A 21,236-nucleotide genomic window follows, 5' to 3' on the forward strand; every position below is an offset into this window, starting at 1 on the left:
GAAGGAAGAAAGTATTTCTTTCTGCTGTCAACCCTCAATCTAGGAATGTATCTGATTTTGATTGTTTGGCTGGTACTGGGTCAGAAGTGAATAGTCACTCAGTATTATCCAGCCCTGCTTCTTAAGTAGTTAAGGCACGAACCCAGGCAGTGATGACTCTGGCTCTCCATCCCCTACCAACCTCAGCATGTGCTCTCCCTGCCCTGGAGAGGGAGGGCAAGTGGCGAGGACACCTCATGGCAGAGCGCTGGCTCCCCAGCACCCTCCCCCCAGGAGCTCTGCAGGCTGGGAGTACCGCCAGGATGCTGAGCATCAGTGTTCCTGAGGCCAGTATCTGAGGTTCGCTCTTGGCTGGAGTTCAGAGCAGGGAAAAGGAAACTGAATCTGGGCCAAGGTGAGCCTGTCTGGTCGGAAGTCCCTGGGCTACGAGGAGAAGGGCACACAGAGCTGGCAGCCAGGTGCAGTGGTGAAGGAGAGCAGAGAAACGCAGCCCGCTGACTCCCATGGCACACTCTGCCCGAGGTGCCCTTTAATCCCAGATAGTAGTCCTGGTCTGAGGGTGGTCAGTCTCACAGTCTAAACCTTTATGACTCACACCTCAGTGCCAAGGCCATCCCTTCATTTGAAAAGGAAGAAGGAGGGAAAACAGTATCCACTGAGGATTTGCTATATGCCAGGCACTTTACAACACATGGGAGGCTTCTTAATATTCCCCTCTTTTACAAATGAGCACACCAAGGCCAAGAGAAACAAAAGGTCTTGCTTAAGGTTACGGGACTAATAAATTAAAGAGCTGGGACTAGAATTGGCTGTTTTTCAATCCCTGGGTACAGAAAGGAAAAGATCACAGACCTTGGGTTCCCGTTCAGCTCTGCCTTGTGTCAATTCTTTGTACCTAGGGCTGGTGTTCATATCATTGGGACTTCAGCTCTCCTCCTCCGTAAATGGAGCCACCTGCCTTGTAGGGTTCCCACTAGGAGTAACAGGGATAATGCTTACAGAAGACCTGGCATCATGTTCGGCCCACAGGAGGAGCTCACGACAGCCACTTATGACATTCATCTCTTTTGCTTCCATCACCTCTTCTGAGAGCTCTGATGGGGAAGGTACAGACCACAGGGATTAGTCTCTGGAACTAATCCTCTCGCACCCCAACAACCTTCCCCACCCCCACTCTGCTGGTGCCTGGGGCTTTGCAGACCTGGGAGTTTGGCTGAGCACTCCCACTGCCCCATGATGGTCAGCCCTGGGGTTCCCTTTCAAGGCTCTAGATTGAGCGCAGCCACCTTAAATAAGACCACAGAGGACCAGCCAAGCCCTTAGAGCTGCTTCCCAGCCTGCCTGGGAAACATTTCATTTTCTATTTGCAGAATCACAGATGCTGACTTTTGATCTCGGCCTCTCTCCCTCTGGGCCTCAAATCAGGGATGACAGCTATTTTATTTCTTTTTTATTATTTTTTTCTTTTCCCTATAAAGGAAAAAAGTCAGGAGGGCTCAGAAAGGTTGTTAAAATATTGGAAGGGTTATTACTGGGGTGAGAAGGGAAAGACCTAGCTCTCTCCATGTGAACGAAGCCAGTGGCACTCATTGGAAGGAGGCTGTGTGGGGCACCCTTTATGTTAATCTTTCGTATGTTTACAAATCATCCAGGGATCTCGTTACAATGCAGATTCAGATTCAGTGGGTCTAATGAGCTCCCAGATGGGGTCCACACTGCTGAGTCAGACCACACTGAGAGAAGTAGATGTGGAAGTCCTTCCTATCTTTACCTTGCCCCAGTACTGAAATACTATGATCAATAAATCCTTGCAGCTGGGTCTGTGCAGGCAAGATGCTTTTCGAGCAAGCTTCTCTTAGCAGATACTTTAATATAATTAAAACCTACACTTTGGTTTTTTATCATTTCTGCTCTGTTTAAATAGAGGACATTCAGATATACACAGATTTCCAAAGAAGGTATCTTTGGACCAACAGGTTATATGAAGACACTTATTGGGGGGCGGGGGAGGGGGGAGGAACAAAGTCTTCTCTCTATTTTATTCCTTTGGCTTATTTTATTTTTTTATTTTTTAAACAAAAGTCAGCTCAGTCATTATAATATAATGCTAAATTTTTGCCATCTCACAAATGGGCAAGTCTCTGACTACCCAGTGAAAATTATCTTTTTCCTTATATATTTCCTAGTTACTTTTAAAAAAAAATTTTTTTTTAAGTTCTGTTTATTTTATACACATGGGGTCAACTTTAAAAAAATGCATTATATATAAACATGATACAATTGATAATTATCATGCATTGGAAAGTACTACCAGTTTTGTAAATGAATTCACTGCAGCATGTCTTCAAGTGATGAGCTTTTTCTGGGCATTTAACTATGAACATCTTGCTATCAGAGATTCTGATTTAATTAGTCTGAGGAGGGAGTAGGACTCTAACTTAAAAAAAAAAAATTCCCAAGATGATTCTAATGCACATTCAGGTTTGAGAACTCTTAGACTAAATGATATCAAGTTTCCAACTTTAAACTATTCTGATGTCTGGCTGTTCATTTAAATTCAACACAGTTTTGAAAAATGTTGTATGCCAGGTACCATGCAAGACTCCAGAGATATGAGTAAATCAGTTCCATTTCCTATCTTGAAGGCTTCCATAGTCTAGCAGGGGAGATAAAACATATAGAATTAATTTTATCTGGAGGTCCGACAAATAGTGCAACAGGGTAATGTTGCTTGTAATGCACAAATAAATGGAGAAAAAGGAATGGACAAGCCTGTGTCTATCTCCTCCATCATCATTAATTCCCTTCTCCCTTCTTCCCAGAGGTAACAGGACACAGATCAAATAGAAACGCAATGAAGTTGCAGGGCACACGCCTAGCTTTCAGGTTGAATTCTGGGGTTGGGAGTGGGGGAACGGACAGGGCTCTGGGAGGCTGAGTTGTGGAGCCTTCCAGACGAGGTGAATATTAATTTAGGAATGCAAACCTTCCCACAACCGGTGAAAGCTGAGCTAGAGATGATTTCCAGCAGCTCCTCTGCCAACACTGTCAAGGAATTAAAGTCATCGTCTCTACCTTCCTCCCACCATTTTTTCTGAAGACTCCTCTAGCCCCTACCTTTGGGTGCCCTTCTTCCCAATGGCCTCAGCTGGTCCCCTCACTCGTCCCCTCACCCCATCCAGGCTTACTTGTCTCCTGATTATGTCTCACCCGTGAATTGTGCTGCAGGTGTCAATGAGCTGGGCTGGACTCCATACCAAGCTATGAGTAGCCAAGACCTGCTCAAGAACAATTGCAGTGTAAGATAGGAGTCTATTCTGCCAAAAGCCTCTCTAACATGGATAAATTCAAGAATGAGATATTTTAATAAATGCAAAGCCAGGGAGCCCCTAACTTAAATTAATTAGCTCAAGAGTAAAGAAAATAGATTCTGGCAAAAAAAAAAAAAAAAAAATAGCATATGCCCTAAGCCTGCCCCTTGACCTCAACTTCTGGGCCTCAGCAAATGTGGTTAAGTGGGTTTCTCTTCCACGAGGGAGATAGTGCTTGCCCTGAGGCAGAGCTAATCAAAGAGGAACTGGACTGCTTTTTGAGATGGTGACTTTCTGCACTAGAAACCTCTTGTGAGGATATGGGTGATTTGGGGGAGGGGGGCAGGACCCATTTGAACAATGGGTAGGGTGTTGACTACTTTTAAAGTGCTTCGCAAGGAACCTCTAAAAACCACTTTGTGGCCTGCCTTTCACTGCGTTCCAATTCTATGATTCTCTGAAATATTTGAATTGAGTTCAGGTCTCCTGCATGTGAAGGGGAAATAACGATCCTTGCAAAGTAATAAGTATGAACAAACATTAACTGAGACTGTCCCCGAATCCACTCTGTGACACCCAGACACTTTTCTATAGCTCAGTCCTCACAATCACTCCAACAGGTAGATATTATACTCCTTTACAAATAAGGAAGCTAAGGCTCAAGATAGCTGGAAGATTTGTCCAGTATCCCACAAAAGACAAGTGGTTCTTGTCCAGGTTTCCCAACTTTTAGTCCTATGTTCATAATATGATATCATGATTTGTATTCTGTTAGACACAATAAGAGTTGAAAACATCCAGAGTATTTATCTTCAAGAAAAGAAAATGATCTCAAAGAAGAGATGGATTTGGGTTAGCTGTCAGGGCAGTACTTGCAAGTCACCAGGAGGGGGCAGAAGCCTGTCATTCTCCATGCTTACATCCTTTAAGCCCATCTAGAAGTGTTGTGAGAGCTTTTCACTGAGAGGGAACCCAAAGAAAAATCAGGAAAGCGTCAGTGCGGACTACTGTAGAGGCAGGTTTCAGGAGGCATGCACCTGAGAGCCAGGGGCATGGAAAGAAACGCCCTCCACTCTATGGCCCTATGGCCCGTACCCAGAAGGCCGATAGCAGCACAAGCCAGGAATTTGCACAGGTTTTGAATACAAAGAATCCAAAATTTGGGTCCTCGATCTACACTGTTTAGCCTGTGTCACTTTCCCTCTCTATGCCTGCTTCTGCATCTGTGGAAAAATAATAACAACCGTCTCGCAGGACTATTGAAATAATCAGGTAAAAGCCCTTTGCAAACTATAAAATATGCCCACAGGTTAGCTGAGGTGAGTTCGAAAGCTCCTCCCCTTAGTGTCTCTCGCTTGCACTTGAGCCAGGTGCCGACAGTGCTGGGAGGCTGGGGGTGGGTGTGCGGGGTTGCACTGAGGTGGCGGGCAGAGAGAGAAGCGGATGCCACTGCCCCATTCTCTAGTCAGAGTCGCCCTGACCTCAGGACACTCCATCTCAGTGCGCTGTGCTTCAAATGGGCTGTCTGTCCCCTGGGTTCCTATGTCCTCAGAGGAGAGCCCTGAACCTCCCTGGACTGAAACTGAGAGGTCTGAGTTTCATAATGTGACTCAGTAACCTCAGCCTCAGGAATTGTGGTCACAGTCCCCTTCCAGCCTCATGGGTCAGAACTGAAATGCCGCTGGTGAGGCTGAGCAAGAGAGACCACCTTCCCCACACACACCGCCTGTCACAGTAACAGCAGTTTACAGTTCTACCCAAGAGCACAGTTTCCTGTCCCATTCGTGATTTGGTTAATCGGGCCAACAATCTTTAGAGGCATGTGGGACAAATATGGCTTTAATCCCCCCCTTTTTTTTTTTAAGATGAAAAACTCTCAGCAAGCTTAACTAATTTGCTCAAAGTCACACAGTGGCTAAAAAACGTAACAAAACCAAACAAAACTCAGAACCTGGTCTTCTGACCCTAAAAACAACACCTTGCATTGAGGTTTCCACCAACAGAGATCTTTTATCTCCATCTGCTCTCTCTCTTTTAACTTCTGGTATAGATATGTAAGGTCATCACTTTTAACTTAGAGTACATTAACGTTATCAAGCTATGCAGCGACCTCGCTTGTTTAATTTAATATTTTATTCTCCCATCATCCTCAATTTGTTTTTCTACTCCTCTATACCCCTTCTTGCCCACAAATGGGCATCCCCTACAATCTGATTGATTGGTTGGTTGGTTGGTTCATTCATTCATTCATTCATTCATTCAGAGGCTTGAGCCAGATACATTTCTGACAGATACTGTGTTTATGATGCTTTTTTGACGAGCATTTTTGTTACTGTTGTTCACAATTTATCGTCTGTAACCTCTGGTTCTTTTTCTGCTATATTCCTAGTAATTTCCCATTTTATATTTATATGCTTTTCTCATCTCCCTCTCCTGCCATCCCAAAATTTATTACTTGCTACTTGTTCTTACTTGGTTTTATTCTTATGGGCTTCTGATTTGTTTTATATTATTCTAGACTTTAATTATCACCTTGGAGTAGCTTCCCTGCTTGTTTTGTATTATTTGTTTATTTACTGTACATGCTTTTGAGTCCTTCATCCCAGTCGGTGACAGCGATGTCCAAAATCAATCACTTTAGGTCAGTTCTCAACCATCACATAAAAGTCTGATCGAACCCCTTATAAGGCTGACAGGAAATCATTAATATTTTTGCCTTCATCTTGATCTTTTTACAAGTTTTACATAATCTTTAATAGCTGAACGATGGAGCCATGTGTTCAATAAAACTTTCCACGATAATAGAAATGTTCTATATTTCTGTGCTGTCCATTATGGTAGCCACTGGCAACATGTGGCTATTGAGCAGCTGCAATGTGGCTTGTGTGACTAAGGAGCTAACTTTCAATTTTAATTAAAATTTAATGCTTTTAAAAAAATTCTCGAGATAATCATGAAAAATATTTTTAATTCATTAATGGTAAAAATTACATTAATTGTTTTTTCTCACATTAAACTCTCTCATATTCTAAAATAAGCCTTACTTTGTCATAACTTTTTAAATACACTGTTGGATATAGTTAGCTGATATTACTTAGAATTTTTGTATCTATGTTCAAACATAAAATAGCCTTATGGTTTCTTTTAACCATTCTTATCTGACTTTGTAATAAAGGTTAAATCAGTCTTATAACAAAGGAGAAAGTAATTCTTATTTTTAGAATAACTTATATGTGCCAGGGGATTATCTTAGCCTTACAAGTGGGTGGAAATTGTCTATAAAAATCATAGGAGCATAGGGCTTTTCAGAAAGAGTAGGGGTCTTTGATTATACTGTAATTCTTAATTGAATACTTGACAACTCAGTTTGCTGTTTATTCTTCCAATTTTGAAAGTTCATAATTTTTCAGAATTCTATCAATTTTAGTAAGTCTCCAAATTATAATTCTTCATAATATTGCTAGTTGAAAACTTTTTGTTGTGTTGTGTTTCTTTTGGTCTTGATCACATGTTTACATCTCTTTCCTTCCTCCATTAATTTCGTCATGTACTTGTATATTTTATAACCTTTTCAGAAAATCAGCTTGTTTAATGGTTTGTTGCTGCTCTCCATTTCTCTGCTGACCTTACATGTATGTTTTCTTTTCTTTTCTTTCTCCTTCTCCTTCTTCTAGGTATTTTTTTAGGCTCCTTCCTGAACTGAAAAATTAGCTTCAAGAATGTTTCAAAAAGGGGTTTGGGGACAAGCCATCTGATGCCTTATATACCCAATACTATTTTTATTTTACTTGCATTTAAATAATAGTTTGGCTGTATATAAAATTTTAGGTTCAAAGTCCTTTTCCATCAACGCTTTAAAAGATTACTTCATTGTCTTCTTGTATCTAGTTTTGTTTTTGAGGTTCCATGTCATTCTGACTCTTTTACCTTTATAGTCGATCTACTTTCTCTTTATAAATGTTTTGAGAATTTTCTCTTTGTCATTATGTTCTTTTTACATTTTTTATTTATTTTTATTTTTTAAGCTAAGCAACCCTTGGTTGACCTCACAGATTGCAAGGACCTTGTCAGTTTACAATCCCTTAATTTTTTTCTTTTTATGCCTACTGCACCTGGTCTTCCTAGGTGGTCTCCCATCCGAGTTCTAACCAGGCCCGACCATGCTTAGCTTCCAAGATCAGACAGGATTGGGCTTGTTCAGGGTGGAATGGCTGTAGACTTATTATGTTCTTAAATTTTACTGTACTATATCTAAGTGTGAGGTTTTTTTTTTTTTTTAAAAATCTATTTTGTTTAACACTGAGTCCTTTCAATCTGAAGTTTTATATATTCTCTATTTCTAAGAAATTCTCAGTCAAATTCAAATGTATCCTCTCTCCATTACTCATTTTCCCATCCTGGCTCCAAAGCCTATGATCCTAACCATTGCACTATTCTCCTTCTCTGAAAAGAGAGTCAACATTTTGTTGCCCTTGTCTATTCAGGTACTGTCTCTCTCTATCACATTGTGAAAGGCAGTAATAGGGTCCTATTTTGTCTTTGTATTCCTAGTGTATTAGTGCCCACTCTGTGTTGAATGAATGAATGCATAAACTAAGAGCACGGAGGAGTGGGGTTGGCCACAGGGCTAGAGCAGGAGGTGCTATGGGGCTAGGGCAGAAACCAAGCTGTGAGACAGTCCTGTGTGCCCACACTCAGTCAAACACAGGACCTCTATCAGAGTGACAGCCCCTTTAGCAGACCACTCTCATAAAGAGTCAGCACCTGGGACAGCTAGTCCAGCCCAGCCATGCTCTGAGATAAAGGCCTGAGGTAAAAACCTGCCATATCCTTAGCCAGCTCTCCATCAGGCCCAAAGCTTTATTGACAGATGAGAGGATCTTGATGTGAGGCCCGTCTGATTCTTTCCTCTCCAGCTGTGAGACCAATGGCAGTTGTTCTCCTCTTTGACTCTCGGTTATCTCTTCCATAACTTGGAGCTAATGTCACATCCTCTTCAGCTTCCAGGGGTGTAAGGAGCCACAAAAGAGATGTTTAAGTACTTTGTAAGTGTGAAGAGCTACATACAACAAAGTAGTACTCTCATCTGGGACATACCACAGTGCACACAGAACCTTTAGCCTGGAATCTGAGTTCTAAAGAGAGATCCCACATGGTGATATGGAGTTCTTGATCTAATCCTGCTTCCTCAGAGAAGGGCCAGACTCCCCACAGGTTTGTTGCTTTTCATATCATTGGAAAGAAATGTGTAGGAACCAGTATCAGCTCCCATCCTGATGAAGAAGCAACTCAAGGCTGGTGATTCTATCCACTCTTCACCCTTCCCTCCCATACCTTTTCCCAACTTTGTACTATATTTCCCCATTCCATCCCCCCCATTGTCCCCTCCTCTAGTTTCACTGAGTCCCCATTTTGGCCTTCCCTGTTTGTAAGAGGTTCTATCCTCTGAGCATTTCTCTTCCCCCCTGCCCAGAAGAACTTCCTTTGCTAAGCTGTATGACTCTGCTCTCAGCTAGGCCTAAGTGGAGGAATTCAATCTAAGGGTCTCCTGGATGAGATGATATGAACTACTCCTTATAAGTGGTATATATTTTCTTTCAATGGGGCACCCAAAGCCTTCCAAGGCCCAGACATTTTTGGATGAGACTCTCCTGGACCTAGACTATCAGTTCACTAGAACAACCCTCTCACTTTCAGCTGCTTTTAATGGCCACTCCCAGCAACCTTTGAACTTTTATAAATTCATGCTTTTTCTGCCATCTCTCTCTCTCTCTTTTTTTTTAAAATATATCTAATGCCCTTTCAATATTCCTGCCTTTCTGATCTTTCATAAAAGTCTTTTTTTTTTTTTTTCTATAGCTTTATTTTAAGAAGTTTCAAGCATGAGGTGGGAAATTGGATTGGGTTATTTTGGGCACCATCCAACCCTGAACTCACTGATTCTGTGACATTTGCAACATGGTTAACATTAAACTCTCACTATTGAGGATCACTAATGATTAAATCTTCAACTAGGTGGGTAATGCCCTCTACTTAATGAGGAGATAGGACACTAACCAGCAAGTACTTTGGTGTTAAAATTAATGATTTGTTCTGATGTTATCTAGTTTCAATGTTCAAACTAGACACATTCCAAGTGTGCCATGGAAATCCTATCTTAGTCATGATGATAACAGACAACATAAAATATACCATGTATTGTCCCAAGTACTTCACATGCATTAACATTAATTGCTCACAATAATGCTATGAGATAATTAATATTTTCATCCCTGCATTACAGAAGGGAAAACTGAGGCACAGAGAAGATAAGTCATTTGCCCAAGATTGGAGTCAGTAAATGATGGAGCTGGGATTACAAAGTCTGGCCTCTTAACCGCTACCCATACTACCTTCTGAAGCTCAGAAAAGATTATCATACACCACCCCCCATATGTACTTATGCTGTCATAGCTCCTCACAGGAGACTATCAGAGCTTTCTCTCATATCCTCTTATCATTATAATGTGTGTCTTGGTTTTACCTTTTGCACACTGACGAGTTGAAAGAATTAGGAGACCTTTGAAAGAGATAACTACTATAATAAAGAAACTGAAGCTACAATAAGAAACAGGAAGTAAGCAGTGTTTGAGTTCAAGTAAGAAGGGTTGTAGAGGGGAGCAGAGGAGGAAATGAGGGGTCTTGGAAATTATAAGCACATGCCATGCAAAAGAAAATGAATAAAATGGAGCGTTAAAATCATAAAGTTGTCAATTTTATCTGAATTGAAGTCCAACAGGGTGTTGTGTTTTGCTTTGTTTTGCTTGGAACTAGACAATCTGATCCCAGATTTGACTGGGAAGAGCAAAGGGCCAAGAATAACTGAGAAGCAATTTTGAAAAAGTACAAGGTGGAAGAACTTGCCCTATCAAGACTTAGTATGAAAATCTTTAGTAATGAAGATAATAGAGTTTGGGCAAAAGGTAGGCTCACCCTTCACTGGAAATAATACAAGGCAGAGACGATGTTATAGATCAGTGTAGAAAAAGTGGCCTATGAATAAATGAGTCTTAGGAACAACTTTATCCACACAAAGAATACAAAATTAGCTTTCTAGCTTAAACCAGATGGATTTAATCCAGGTCGTTTAAAGAGGTAAAAACAAAAAGCAAAACTTTAAAACACAAGACAAAAATATAGAAAATTTCTTCATGACCTTAAGCTAAAGAAGGATTTCTTAAAAACAAACAAAACATACACACAAAATAGAAACCATAAATACATTAAAATTAACTTCTGCACAACAACAGGCCCCTATAACAAAGAGAAAAACAAGCCATAGCCTGGAAGAAGTTATTGGCAACGACAATAACATGTAAGAAGTCTCTCAAGTTAATTAGAAAAAGATAACGCATGGGGGGAAATGGGCAAAGAACACATGCTCTCAATTCGTAGACGAGGAACTCCAGAAGATTAATAAAAATATAGAAAGACGTTCGCTCTCACTGCTAATCACGGAAATACAAATCAAAACAATAACCAAATACCATTCACATCCACCAGATCAGCAAAAATTTATGTCAGCCAATGCCAAGTGTTAGCAAAGACCTGTCAAATCACAGGGCCTCGTTCACTGCTGGTGGGACCGTAAGTCAATACCAGTGCTTTGAAGAGCGATTCAGTAATAACAAGTAAAATTGTAGGTGGTCGTGGCCAGAAATTCCACTACGAGGCATATAGTCTTGCATGTGTGCATAAGGAAACATGTATTACGATGTTTGCTGTAGCATGGAAACAACCGGAGTGTCCATCAACAAGAGAATGAATGACTAGATTGTATTATAGTTACATAATGAAATCCAATACAGCATGTGCCAGCATAGATAAAAATTTCACAATTGCAGCACTAACAGAGAAAAGCACATTGTAGAATGTTATAATACTTTATATATACATATATAGCTTAAAAGCTGGCATAATAATACTTTAAAATATTTATGGATACATAAAAATGTAATTAAAATATATTTTAAAAAACATGCATGAGAATGATTAACACTGAGTTTAAAACAGTGCTTAGCTCTGGGAAATGAGGAAGGAGAATGGGATGGGGAGTCACACAAGGGGAAACTCAGTTATATCTTTAATGTTTACTTTCTTTGAAGCAAAAAGACCTGAAGCAAATAAGGCAATATGCTAATATTTACTAAAGCTGATGTGGCTATCATTAATGCTGTCCACCAAATATATCTGACTCTCCGCTTCCCAGGCCCGTGGTAGGACTGCATCTCCCATCTGCATTGAAGTTAGGGGTGGCCCAGAGTCTTACTTTGGCCAATGATCTGGAGTGTAAATGACTTAGGTTTCTGGCCTCCTGAGCCAGTGCACAAAAGCTTTGGCCAACATGACAGTGCAGAGATAAAGCTCCTCTCCTCCTCATTCCCTGAGCAAGCATGCTATCCTAGGCAACCCATGAAGGACAGGTGGGTGAGTGAGAAATAAATCTCCATTGCTTTCAGCCACTGAGATTCAGGGATGTTTGTTACTACAACACAACCAAGTCTGTCCTAACTGATACAACTAGGAAGTGGGTTCACAGATGTTCACTGTATTAGTCTCTGGTTTTATCCACATGTTAAAATATTACAAATAAAAATTTAAAATAGTTTTTAAATGGGATGGGATCGATCATATTTTTCAGTTCATGGTACATTATCTTTACTGGTCTTTGCAAGGCCCTTTTCTTATTTTATTAACTTTTGTTTTCTTGATTACGTCATACCTGCGACGGAAGCAAAGTTGGACTACAGGAGTATTTTCATCAGAGGAATGAATGATGGGTTCGTACTTGCAGCATTAGTCCAGATTTAATCCAGTGCTGTCTGCCGGAGAGCTGCAAATCCAACTACAAAGTTTTAGTTCTCCTCCAGAGACATGTGAACAAGAATTTCGATAAATGCAATCAATGGCCCCAACTATTGCTGACTCTTTGTGTGCCTTTGAGGAAAATCGTTTCACCCTTTGTTCCTAATTCTATGATATTTCTGGGAGCAGTGGGCTCGTCCCCTGGTCGTCCCAGCACCTGCCCTCCATGCCCACCAACCAGCAACCGTTTCCCTAGATTCACGTCACCTTTGTAAGAAATGCTAAGAAAACTTTCCTACACCTCTTGGCTTCCAAGTTCCTTTTCTAGGCTGCTTGCAAAGCCCCAAGGGAGTCAAAACCCCAGAAAGAGGTGGGGGGAGGCGGCAGAGTGTTGGGAGAAGGAAGAGAAACTCCACGTTCTGTTCCGTGTTGTGCAGCGAAATACAAGTGGTGCCTGGAAGTCACCGCGAAATGCAATGCCTTTGAGAAGTTCCGTGGAAAGAATGACATCATGACCAGCCACTCCCCCCGCCCCACCTTTTTTCCAGTGGGAGTGAGAAACAAATAGACTGACACATTTTCCAGTCAGGGAGCAATTCTGGAGAGCAAGTTTACCTTGGCACAATACCTCAGGTGGGGCTGTGAGAAACCCTATCTGTGCTTGCCCAGTAAACAAGGAGTCCACAATCTCCCCGGAGCCTTGGCCACTGAACAGGTGACTGCAGGAGGCAGGTGAGCAGGGTGAGCTGAGGGCTGGCCAGAGCTACTTGAGAGCCAGCCAGGCCCGGGAGCAGGCTGTATTGGGTAAATAATGCCTAGATTTGATTGACAAACTCATTTACTGACTGTTGGTTGCCAAGAGAAATACCATCAGATCTACCAGGTTCACAGGTAAAATCGCCATTCCTTAATTTGATGATTTTCAGTATGCATATGTTCACCTGGGGATCTCATTAAAATGTAGCTTCTGCTTCAGCAGGTTGGGGTAGGGATGAGAAATTGCATTTCTAACAAGCTGCCTGGTGATACTGATGGTGCTGGTCTAAGGACCACACTGCGAGTTTGCAAAGATCGCAAAGTCTTAATGTTCAGACAACCGTGTACATTTTACTGTCAAAACAGTTATCACATAAGTGGCTCCGTCTGCCTCTGTGACAGGTGCTGTAGCAGGTGTGCTGTGTCATCTAGCTCTTTACTCTTCACACCAGCTCTGCAAGGTGGGCATTATTGTCCCTGTTCCCTCCTCGGCAGGCAAGGAAATTGAAGCTAAGAGTCGTTAATGTGTTCCATATATGTGTCATTTCTGAGAGATTTTATCATTACCTTCCCTCCCCTTCCCAGCAATCTGAAATAACCCAGAAACAAAAGATAATAAACACCCTATGGTAGAACTGAGCAATGTCTGCTTGTGGCAATTGGCCCTCTTGGCGCCCAAGAATGAGTAATTCCTTTTGTACAGAATCGTCAGGTCCAAGCACAGGAATTCAGGAATCCTATAATCAATGTTTGACCTAGTGAGCCCCAGCCTCAATAGAGACAGTTGCTCAGAAACATGGACAAGTCTGGCTTTCAAATCCTTCTAGTGCTGATGTATTCACCTCTAGGACATGCCATTTTGAGATCCTTAATACTGGGAGGAGATGCTTTGATGAGTCAGCTTGGAAAGAATGCCTCTTAGGGCCCATGCAGGACTGCAGAAGAAAAAAAAAAATGCCCCAGCTGGTGGAAACATCAAAGAGAAGGCAGTATAACCAACTGACCCACCTGGAGATAATTAAATACCTCGAAGAACTGAGATGTGCCCTTGCAAAACCCAGACAGCTTCCAGGTATGAATTTACATCATGTCTGGATCTCAAGGAGCAAGGTAGCCCGACTGGCTGGTCCTGGCTATACACTACACACGGGGACCGAGTGGGAAAATTTTGAGACTCTCCCCTGAGACTCTTGGAAGAACTGAATTCTGGTGACCATTCAACAAGTTGGGCTGCTCCAGGATTCCATTAGCATTTGAACCTCATCCACAGTGTTTACAAGGTGAGACCATGATTTCACCACCCGTGGGGAAGGTTCAGGCTGTCCTGGAGTTCCCACAACTCCGTTTCCGGAAGTTGTTACACAGACCTTACTCGGAGCGGCACAACCCAGGACAAACTAAAGGCCTCCGAAGAAGTCATATTTAATTTTTTTATTTACATATTACATCATTCTAGAAAGTATTTAAGAGAGTTTACAGAAACTACATAAAATAGAGCAAAGTTAAAAAAAATAAGGAGAATATTGGGGAGGAAGAAGAATAAAAGGTTGAAGAGAATAAAGCTTGGTATGACTATTACCTTCTCAAATATTATAAAGCCCGTGCACTTGGACTACAGTATCTTCGGATCAAGTTCTGACTTTCTAACCTAAAAAGCAAACATGCAAAAAAATCAGGTACAGCACTCACTGTACCCATGATACAAGAAACGAAGCAGCTGCTTCTGAGAAGACACCTACTTCTGACGCTAAGGCTCCTCGTGGGGCCTTATAAGGGGCCATCAGAAGGCACAGTGGAATGTCGTAAACAGTGTCCTCCCCACCAGCTCTGTGGGAAAGCCCGTAGCTTGTTTCTTGGGGATGTTTCCTACAACACCCCAATTCAGGCTGATGGCCATGCCAATGCCTAATCCATTGAGAGAAATTATGGAAGGCTCCAGAATGACCCTTGCTGAGCTAACTGAATCCCAGGATAAAGATCGGAGGCAAGGAACTGCTTGAGGGATCTGGAGAGCCAATTTCTAAGCAATCCCCACCCACCGCCCTGCTGCTCTGGGAATCCAAATTTAGTCTTCTCCCCAGGTTTGGTGCGGCCCTTACTCAGTGTTTTGGGGAGTGAGCCCCTAGGGCTCCCAGCAAACCCGAAGTCATTGAAAGGCAAGACAAGGGCACAACATGCAGCCCATCCACAGGCTGGGAACAGTGGTCTTCCCACTGTGACCCACCGTGAGCACAGCGCAAACATGAGACAAGGAGCCAGAGAACCAATTGTTGGTCCTGGGTTCACCACTCTCTGACCATCAGGGCTGAGGGATGGCAACTCCTCTCTCTGGGCTTTAGTTCTGTTGCCTGCAAAATGGAGAAGATGGGCAAGCATCTAAAAGTTCCCTTCCCTGAGAACTCTCCTAGCTGCCATCCTCCGCAAAGCATGGCAAACCAAAGAGAGTGTTGTGAACTCTGGGGTCCATGGTAGGCCCAGGCATTTTATCTCAATGCGAGATACTCCGACAGGTAATATTTGCCCCAATGCCCCCCATAGGCTTGGCTGAGATTTGTTGAGCCCACATCTCAGTTAAACCTCTTTCTCGGCTCAAGCCTGCTTCTTTCCCCTTCCTTTCATTGATATTGGTCCCAAACCCTGTCTCTGCATCTGCCTCTGAAGAGCCCAGTCTGCCACAGGGCCCAGCACCTACAGCACAGAGACTTGCCAGGCACATGCTCTTCAGAACAGAAGCCTCAGCCACCACAGACCCAAGAGTGAGAGAAGCAGCTAGCATGGACGGTACGACAGAACTTGAGTCGCTGCTGCAACTCTACAGGCGGTCATCACATGGAAGCCCCCGCTGTCTGAAGCTGACGTGACCCTTTCCTCCCCAAACCATCCCTCTGGACTCTGCTTTCCCAGTGGATGCTGCCAGTTTTCCAGTCACCCAGCTCAAAAACTCTAAGCCTTTTCAAGTCCCTCTCCCTCTGGCTCCCGCATCCAAATAATTACTGAGTCCTGAAGCCTCCACCTTTGCATTGCTTCTCGCCATCATCCACACCTCCCATGAACACTACCTCCCTTCTCGGGCCATCCAGCAGCCCCCTTGCTGACCTCCCTCTCTCCCACTCGCTCCCTCCTCTTCTTACTATCGGATGGTTATCCCAGCTCCTATCACGGAGACGCCCCGCCGCTGCTCCCTGTCATTGCTCTACGGAAGGAAGGGAATGCTAGATGTATTGGAATCACACCAGTCCCTCACACCTGTTTCCCCTGAAGTTACTGGGAGGTGTTCGTTGCTACTTGTGACAAACACCCAAACACAAACAGAGGTGGTACAGCAACATGAACTGGATGCGAAGTTTCTGTTTCTGTTTGGATTGAGGTCAGTATTAGTTTCCTAACTTGGATCCGGAAAACAGAGCACTTGTTCAACTGCCGTGATGCCCCTGGCACGCCAGTGGATGTGCTTGTGTGGACATGCGGAGGTCCCAAGAACAAAAGAGCTCGGTGGCTTGCCGGCACCCAACGCCAGGGTATTTCTTAATGTTCCTCGTTGAACAAATAGCTTTAAGATGTCCATGTGCCCGTACGTGGAAGGGCAGGCCGTGAAGGTGCAGGGCTGCATGCCTGCCAGTGAGGGCTAGTGTGGCTACCCTGGACCGCCACAGGAAAGCGGCCGCCCACACCCCCGTGTGCTTCCAGCTGAGGTGCTGGCAAGTGCGAGACCCAGTGTAGACACGTTACGAAAGGTGCTGGAAAGAGGGGGAGATGGGATAGCCACCATTATGTTTGGCATCGTTCTCTTCGAGGAGAAGTGGCTTCGTCTCTTTCGGAAAATACGAGAGAGCTGCTGCCTCTGCTGCGCTTTCCTGTCGGCGAGCAGCAAAGTGAAATAATGAATGTGGGTTTCACTTTCCATTCCTTACTTTTCGTCTTCAAGCACATCCAATAGAAGATAATTTAATATCGTACTTTTCTGCCAAGGCGCCTCGCTAGTGTGCAACTGGAAGCAGAGTGAGTCAGGCCTCTCACTGGTGCACTCGCCAAACACCCCCAAATAAAACGAGCAGGTGGCTAGGAATGGGGCGTGCCCCCCAACCTCCAGAAAGACTCCAACGCGCATAACGCTCTAGCTTTTTTCAATATTAACATCAGGGGCATTAGAGAGCGAAGTTAGAAAACAGCCTCGGGAGGACCACCTTCCATCTTTCTGGTTTCCTTTCCTAAGAGGAAGCCTGGATGAGGAGGAACGTGAGAGTTAGGCGCTAGCTGAGAGGGCCGGTGGGGAGTGCTTGGTGAGCTTCCTGCAGTGATGCAGGCGGGAGGTGTGGGTGGCCAGATGCCCTCACTGTCCTTGAGAGCTGGCAAGCAGTCATGTCACTCTGGCTTTCCCCGAGCCCCAGATGTGCCACGCTGTGTGCTCACTAGGCTTAGAAACCCTTCTTGGAAGCCTCTGCTGCCTGGAGGGCCCCACTAGGCATGTGAAAAGGCGTTTGGCCTTCCTCACCATCATGACTTGTCATCGTCTTTGTTCAGGCTGGCGCAGAACTCCTGCAGTGAGAATGGGGTCACCTCCCCTGGTGCACACCTGGGCTGCTTGGCCTGGACTGGACCTAAGCAAGGGTGCTTGGTGCCTGGGGCTCGCTCTCAGGAGTCTCCTTCAGTTTGAAGCTCTGTCCTTCTTAGTGAAAAGGGAGGAAGAAAGGGGTCTTCTGAGACCTTTTTTCACTTTCTTCCCATTGGTCACTGGAGTTAATCCACTAAAATGCTTTCATCGGATTAGAGCTGATGTTGAGGATTCCCATCAGATGCCTCCAAAAGGGCTGCGACTAACAGGGAATCATTTTATATGCATGCCTGCCGGTTGCACCCACCCCAGCCCCTCTGAGGGGTTTGTTTACTTCCTTCTCTGTCTTACCATGGCTTGATTTCCCCTCAGACTTCAACCATCAACCATTAACTATCATCAGCCTCCGTGACCACAGAGACCTTTCCTCTCATTCGCTTACCCAACCTGAAGCCACTATTGAATGGAGGCCTGTGGGCATGTCATCCTCACAACAGTGTGAATTTATTTGTCAGATCAAATTCGCAGCTGATTAAGGATCTGAATGATGAATGTTTCAATGGAAAAGAAAAAGATGGTTTTGGAATTTGGGGAGCTGTTATACAGGGAGTATCGGTTTTGTGAGGTCAGTGGGTGCCTGGGGCGGTGTCACACAAGAAGGAATGGAAAGGGGAAGTCTCAGAAGACACATTTCACATAAACTCAGTTTGACCTACTTAACACTTCTGCTTAGGCCCCATCTAACTGCAGGAGGAATGTTGAAATTAACTCAAATAGTGTAGAGGTGCGGAATGCCGGGTTGCTTTGGCTAACAGAGAAACAGGTGTGTTTCTCCTGCTCGAAATTCTGTACACAGTCACTCTGCAGAGCACAAGGCCCTTTACTAACAAATGAGACTTCCATTTAGCATGTAGACGCGAAGTCATGGGGGCTCCAGTGCCCCCTCGCAAGATCTAGATTCTCGTGCTCACTCCTGGTCCCTGGCACTCCCCTGGCTCTTTCTTACCCCTGGGCCTTCGTTGATGGTGTTCTTGTTGCTGGACTGGCCTTTCTCTGGCTTCTACTCATCCTTTGAGGGCAGTTCAATGGCCTCCTTCCCCTTTATCTCTCCTGATACCATTCATTCATTTATTCATTCAACAAACATTTCTTGGGTGCCTACTGCGCACGGGAACTCTTCCAGGTGGCAGAGGTACAACAGTAAAGAAAACAGACTCCATCCTCACTTTTCCAGAGTTTATGATATGGTGGGCAGCATCCCTCTCCCCAAGACAAGAGTAATCACGCCACCTCCACAGTTACATGTCTCTACTGTAGCAGTTACCAAATGGTCTGATGGACAACACCATGCCACTCTCTAGAGGCAGCCCCGATTTCTTCAGAAAAGGAACTCAGGGTAGCAAATCTAGTAGGAAGGGCAGAGGTTAGGGGTCTCCTATGCAAACTGCACTTGCATAGCACGTGTGCTGTTTCCACTCAGCTTTACGATTACGTAGGGAATCACTAAAGCAATTTAGAGACTTGGTCTTGAAGCTGTGCTGGTCTGTCACTTAGAGTGTGTGTTTATTTGGCATGGTTTGGGGGATGATCCAAACGGGAGAGAACTAAAGTTCTCCTAAAGCGATTCCTTGGAGCCACCACTGTCTGGTACATAGTAGGTGCTTAATGCCTGTTGGTAGAATTACTGTTGAAAAGGCAGGGAGATGGAACATGGACCCAGCTATACGATCCCAAGGCTGGACACCATGTGGGTGTGAAACACACCTGGGACTCCTGCGAGTTGGTGTGAGCTCTGGTTACCAAGTTGGCAGAGGCGTTTGGAAGGAGCCGCTCCTCTGTGCATAATTCACCGCTCGCTCCTCCAAGTTGGAGCAGCGGGTGTGAAATCAGCAGGGACACAGCTGCCCCTGGAGGAAGCTAGCCGACATCCTGTACATTTGAAAAGAAAACTGAAAGTGCCTTTCTTCGCAAGAAACTACTGTAAGTGCTTCCCTGTTTTCCCCCCCCCATAACCCCACAGGTACAGTGGGTTTTCTTTGGTCCAGAGTTGTGGATGACATGGCATGGGTGTGGGGGAAGGACAGAGAGGTATGAAGGAAATTTGGATAGTTCTGTGGCTCGTGCTCTTTGTCTAATCTGGGGAAGGTATCAGCCTGCCAGAGCCCACGCCGAGGAGCCCTCTGCTATATGATATGTGTCCTGGTGATAGTAACCTCTTTGCTGGCTGCTAAAGTGCATTCCTGTGTAGCTGCGGAAAGAGAGAAAGCATGCTACAGTCAGCGCTAGGACAGGAATGTGAGTATTTCCTTAATTGGACACAAGAGCCTTGAACTGGTTCCAGTTTTAGTGTTTTCTTTTAAGAGCCTGGACCCTAAAAATTTTTCTTTCTCCGAAAAATCCCTTTGGTTCAAAGGCCCCTTGATAGAAATAAAGAAAAAGCCAGGACTGAATCTCTTTGATATTTGGGAAGGCAAGAGTTCACGAGCTGCCAGATCCCAGGCTTCTTTTGGATGTCAGAGGGTTCTGGGCAGAAAGAAGGAGGCGCCTGCTGAGATGGTACAAGGTGAAAGTACCCACGGGCTTTATATTGGGCCACAGAGCCCTGATGATAGGTTGCAAGGCACCTTCCCCTTGAGCATTTATAGAAGCAATTTTTCTCAGCTTTATTAGCACCCTGAGAGTTAAAAAGAGACCTCTATTGCCTGCTTTATTGCCTCAGGAGTGTGAGACAGAGAGAGGTCATGCAACTTGCCTGAGGACTTACAGCAAAGCCGGTCAAAGGCTAGAGGATTTTGTCTGGTGGGTTTGGGTTGCATTGTGTTGTGGACTGCTAATTCCCTAATGGCCAAGATGGGAAAGCGTGACCCCATTCTCAAGCCTTGCTTATTCATCGTGTGTCCAGAACCCAGCTAGACACTTGCTGGGAGGCACCAAAGACTGGAAGAGTTTGGGGAGGAGGGGTGGGGGAAGGCTTGAGGCGAGATGTTGGGACACAGACCACAGCAGTGCCCGCAAGGCAGACTACTTGCCTCTTCCCCCCAAAAGCTGTAAAAGGCAGTCAAGGGGCTCCAGGGGAAAATGGGGCGGTTTGTGGTCGAAATGAGTGAAAAACTAAAACAGATGCAGTCAACTGTGCTGATCACCCTCTTTCCCCCAAACACCTTAAAAACAAGCCATGTGTCTGCTCAGTGCTTTCCAACTTACCAAGTGTTTTCATAACATTATCTCATTTCAGCCTCACATCAACCCACACACATTCTTGCCTTTCAGATTTCTTATGTACTCAAATGAGTTTCACCGAAAAGTTGGCTAGAAACTCCCCTTCTCCTACTCACTTTTTTCCCCTTAAACCCCAAGCCTTTGACTGATATCTTTAAGAAGCTCCCAGATTCCCAGGGTGGGAAATTTGTTTATTCTGCCAGCCCTGCCCCACCGGATGGACCAGTAGTCCTGGACCTTGCTATTGGAACCAATACTTTTGCATTTAATTTATGTTCAGTCATAAAACAAAACCACAGAGACCAGGATAAGTATAGTATTGTGAGGAAAATAAAGGCTTTGGAACCAACAAGGCCGAGTCAAATTCTGGATCAGCCATTTGACAGCAGTGTGGCTATGCTCAAATTACTTAATCTCTCAGAGCGTCTCTTTCTTCATCTATAAAATGGGGCAATAAAAAAATAAAATGGGGCAATAGTGCCTACATCTAAAAGTTGTCACGAGGCATCAATGTGCTAATAGATATGACTAACTCAGCAAACAGCTACTTCATG

The 21,236-nt window shown here is 44.2% G+C and overlaps 1 pseudogene; it reads right to left on the reverse strand.

The window, feature by feature from the left end:
* Positions 1–7,411: 7,411 nt before the first annotated feature.
* Positions 7,412–7,530, reverse strand: LOC118606088 (annotated as a pseudogene).
* Positions 7,531–21,236: the final 13,706 nt, after the last annotated feature.

The sequence above is a fragment of the Rousettus aegyptiacus genome, unplaced genomic scaffold, assembly GCF_014176215.1.
Source record: "Rousettus aegyptiacus isolate mRouAeg1 unplaced genomic scaffold, mRouAeg1.p scaffold_m13_p_7, whole genome shotgun sequence".
Lineage (NCBI taxonomy): Eukaryota > Metazoa > Chordata > Mammalia > Chiroptera > Pteropodidae > Rousettus > Rousettus aegyptiacus.